We start from the raw sequence: 4,822 nt of genomic DNA, 5'->3' as shown, positions 1-4,822 counted from the left end.
AGATAATTAAGGTTTTACCCTAATTTCCATCCAAAAAAAAGTTTTACCCTTAATTGATAATCATAATTCTTTAGGTGAAATTAAAAGGAATGTATTAAGATTTGAAATATCTGACAATAGCGAAAATTTGATGACTATTCATACCTTAAAGGATGACTAGGTTTATATTTGAACCAACATAGGTAAATTCTCATTTACCAAGTAGATATACAATCTTGTTAAAGATGACCAATTCTTAAGAAAATAAACTTCCATTAAAAAAATCTCAAACTTAAACATGTTTTTAGTTTATGTAATGTAATATACATTTTTTATATATTTTATTTCTTTTAAAATATTCTTTTTAAAACACTCCATGTAATATATATATATATATATTGCATTAGTCCATGTTGTTACATAGTCGCCATTAACGGTTGAGATGACTATAAAGTTAGGGATTAGAATAAAAACCAAAATCTATTAGAGTGACTAAAATAAAAATAAAGTATATTTATAAGAACTAAATTAATATATAAAGTGTCATGTTATCACATGATAGGCTGAAACAACATTTAATGACAACTATGTAATAACAGGAACTAAAATAAAAAAGAAGTGGATATATTACATGGACTAAACCTTATTTAAGCCAAAATCCTAATTTAGAGACCTATATGTTACATAGATAAAACCATCTAACCCCAACAAAAGAAAGGTTTAACTAAACATGGAAACAAAATGAGAGAGAAACGGAAGAGAACTTCATAAACACTTGAAGAGATGCGAACTTCTATCCTAATCATTTTCCTTATGCTCAAAGAGCTCCTAAAAAAAGAAAGAGCAAGAACCATATAAACAGCGGCAACCATTTGAGAGATGAGAAAATATCCTTCATCGTCTATTTTTCTATCTTTTTTTTAAGCGGGACCAATATTTCATGTTAAAGAGAAAAGACTCAAAATTGTTGAAGGTATTTTTGTATGCTCTTTTGCACTTTTTTCTTTAATCGGTTAGAAATCTAATTCTCCTTCTTTATTAACTTAAAAGAAAAACACAAAGTATAAGAAAATTGATAAAATTCTTGATTAAAATTTAGAAAATACGATAGATAACATCTTCCATTCTATTATTATAAAATCAATTTATTTAAGGTTAAAATGAGTTAAAAAGTAGGTGACTTAAAGTCCTCTTAACGTAATAGGAAAAATTAGATAGTTGAAGAAATTATAACCATTCCAAACTTAAAACTTTGTTTATACTCAAACAAACTAGAACTACAAAATGGGCAAAGAAGGTTTCTACTAGTTACAAAAATTGGAGAAAATGAAAGATCCAACTATAATTCTTTTATAGTTTAGGAATCTAACTAAAAATTAAATTTTTAATGTATTATCCCTTATACAGTTATACTAATAAGATTATATTAATTTTTCATGTCAACAAAATAATATGTTAATATCTTCTCAAAAAAAATAATGTTAATATAATACATCATACTGTTAGTGTAAATTCGTAATGTCTAACCATTGTTAAATTTAATCATACCATTAGTGTAGATTCGTAATGTCTAACAATTGTTAAATTTAATTTATTAGTTTAAGAAGTTTAAAAAAATCTTAAATTCGTTCTCAGTAATTTTTTTAAAGACTATCATTAAATAAAAATTAGTTGAAAACGTTGTCATTCAAAAGAAGATATTTTAATTCACATATAGGATATATGATATGTTTTCTCATTGTTATGGTCTTCCTATTCATAATTAAAGTGATCATAACTAATTCATATGGTTGGTATGTTGGAGAAAAATTAGTCTATGACTCATGAGATTGATAAACACTTATAGTCTTTCATCTAAAACAAAAAAAAAATTATAACTATAAGTAATTTTAAGATAATTATTATAAAAATTAATTAATAAATTATTTATCATCATATATGATTATTTATGATTAAATAATGACATAAAATAATATAAAACTATTTTACATCATAATTATACAGTATTTTTTCTCTCAAAAATAATATTCTAGTGCTAAAAAATATTTTTTTAAGGAAATATGTTGGCAGGTGAGATTTTGCCGGGAGGGCGTAAAGATTCTGATACATGATGCATCTACTGTTCTACAAATTTGTAATTTGTAATATTAAGTTAAAGTTGAAGTTAGGAAGGAAAAAAATTGGAAAAGAAACACCCAGAAACTGACACTTTAAAAAGTTTTTTCAGACATGACCAATACGTACATAACTAGTAAATGATCAAAGTCCCTTTGCAAGTTGAGACTTGAGAGATCGAAGAAAAGGTTCGCCCCACCATTACGAGCGATAATCAGTAGATGCAAATGCAAGTTGTAGGAAATAGCCGGAATTTCGTCCTTCAATTTTTGGTCCTCTTTGCATCATCAGTCACATATATAACTTCCTTTTCTTTTTCTCTCATATAATTACTTCCAAATCTTTAGTTTCTGATGAGACGCGCGCATCATATATATATTATCTCTCATTTTCAATTTAACGACTCAAAATTAATAAAAATTATTACACACACTCATTCAACTCCTTTAAATTTCAATATCATTTTTTGGAGTAGTGATTAATTTTATGATATACTTTTTCTGATATATATATATATATATATATATATATATATATATACCTTCGAAAACTGACGACAGCAGAAACCCATTAAGAAAATATCTTCACAACTAGAAGGATATACCTAAATATATAAAGGGTTAACTTTTTCCATGTTTGGCAGAATGTAATCGTATGATCGTCATCAGAGGAAACTGAAAGGGTCTTTCTCAACCTATGTTATCTCATTATCTGAATTCTGAAGTGACTGGCTGCCTCATTTTTCCACTGTCATATTCATAATAATAATAATAATAATAATAAAAGTCATATATAGGTGGTGCTAACTTTTCCATAAATGGACATGGAGGTTGGAAAACTAGCCCTACACTCATTTTCCAGAGGAATTCTCGTTTCTAAAACTTTATTCAATTTATAATTATTAAGTGTTTAATTATATATTCAACATAAAGTATTTTTAATTATACCCAATATGCTAAAGGATTGGTTGAACATAATATATAATAATATATGTTATTATAAATCTCTTGACAATATCTTTAATTTTTACCGATAAAAAAATCATACCCAACATAAGATCAACTTCCATTTGAGTTATATTATTTATGAAACAAATTCACTTTATTTTTTCTCCATATATATCTTTATCATATCAAATATTTTATCTCAGATTTTTATCCACTGTATATATCTTTTTATCTCTCTTTGAATGGGGTTTTGTTCTTACAAAAATACAATTTCTCTTCCCGTTTTCATAAAAGTTTCATAAATTAGGAAAATGTCAAAGCTGTGCCAGAATATACCAATATTTAACGAAACTACATAAAGCAATACAGTATTTAGCTAGGCAGTATTCATACTACCCAAAAAAAGAGAATAAGATAGTCTACATATAGGAACATCTAACTTTCAATTTAAACCATCTATTTTGCTTTGTTCTTTATCAACAAAACTTTGGAAACAAACTGTTACTGGAGCAATTTTCATGGCGGTGTGTAATTTAGTGTTGGGGAAGTCAATATATGCATTTTGTTTCCAAACTTATGCATGTGTTGTTTGATAGCTTTTAGGTAAGGTTTAGTTTGGATTTTAAACTTGGTTTTAACTTAACATGAAAGTAATATTTTGTTACTTTTGATCATGACTAAGTTGCTACTTTTGCACTGAGTAATATTCCGCTTGTATGTATTTACAAAAATATTATTTAATTTAAAATCATATTACTGTTTTAATAATACCAAATATCAAATAAAAAAAGTATATCCTCTTTTACAATATATATATATATATATATATATATATATATGAAAATGATTTTTATTCATATCTAAACAATATACATGTCAAAATCACTTTAAAGTATAAATTAAATCACACAAACGCACTTCAAAACAAAAACCAATACTAAGATTTTATCTATAAAAAATTAGCAATGTTCTTCATTCAAATCTTAATCAAGGACTTTAATACATTTGTATCCATTTTACCAACTTGAGCATGTTTTATGCTAAATTGAATATTAAAAAATTATATATAAAAAAATAAAAATCTAGACTTGGTTAGGTATACGGGCAGAAGTTTTTTCCCATCCAAAAACTACCGTACTGATATTTGAATCATTAAATGTACTAAAAATAAGTGGTCATTGAAGTTTTTTCCTCAGTGTTGGGTCCCCATCTCTCTATCCACACTCTCTTTTTAAAAAATTTTTTTTTTTTTTTACATCAAATTCAATTCCAACCACCAAAACAAATCAATCAATTTTTGCACCCGGTTCCATTACTTGCATCAATGCATTTGAGTTTAGACACTATTTTTGCCTTATGGTTTTTTTTTTTGGGGGGGTGATGAGGAAAATAATTTCTTCTTAAAAGAACAGGATTTAACTAAATTTGGAAAGGGAATAGCTTGAGTCTGAGGTACTGCGCTCTACCTGAAACCGCTTGAATGACTCTATATTGAACTAAATTTTATCGTAATATGCCAAACATTTGTCCATTGTTATAGGCCTGAGATAATGGATAGTTATGAATGTTATTATTTGATTTTAACAATAGTGAAGTTATACTTTTGGGAGTTGAACTCTGCTCTATTGGTAGTGGTAGCAGTACTTTCGATCCAATGATTAGTGGGTGTAAACCAAGGCAAGCTAACTTGTTCAGTATCATTTTTGGGGGGTATTGAGTTTTAAAAGCTAAAATTGATGACAGGGAGATGTGGATCATGAATTTTGAATTTTGAGTTTATT

This window comes from Glycine soja, chromosome 19 (assembly GCF_004193775.1).
Source record: "Glycine soja cultivar W05 chromosome 19, ASM419377v2, whole genome shotgun sequence".
Classification (NCBI taxonomy): domain Eukaryota; kingdom Viridiplantae; phylum Streptophyta; class Magnoliopsida; order Fabales; family Fabaceae; genus Glycine; species Glycine soja.
This window is presented reverse-complemented; position numbering follows the sequence as displayed.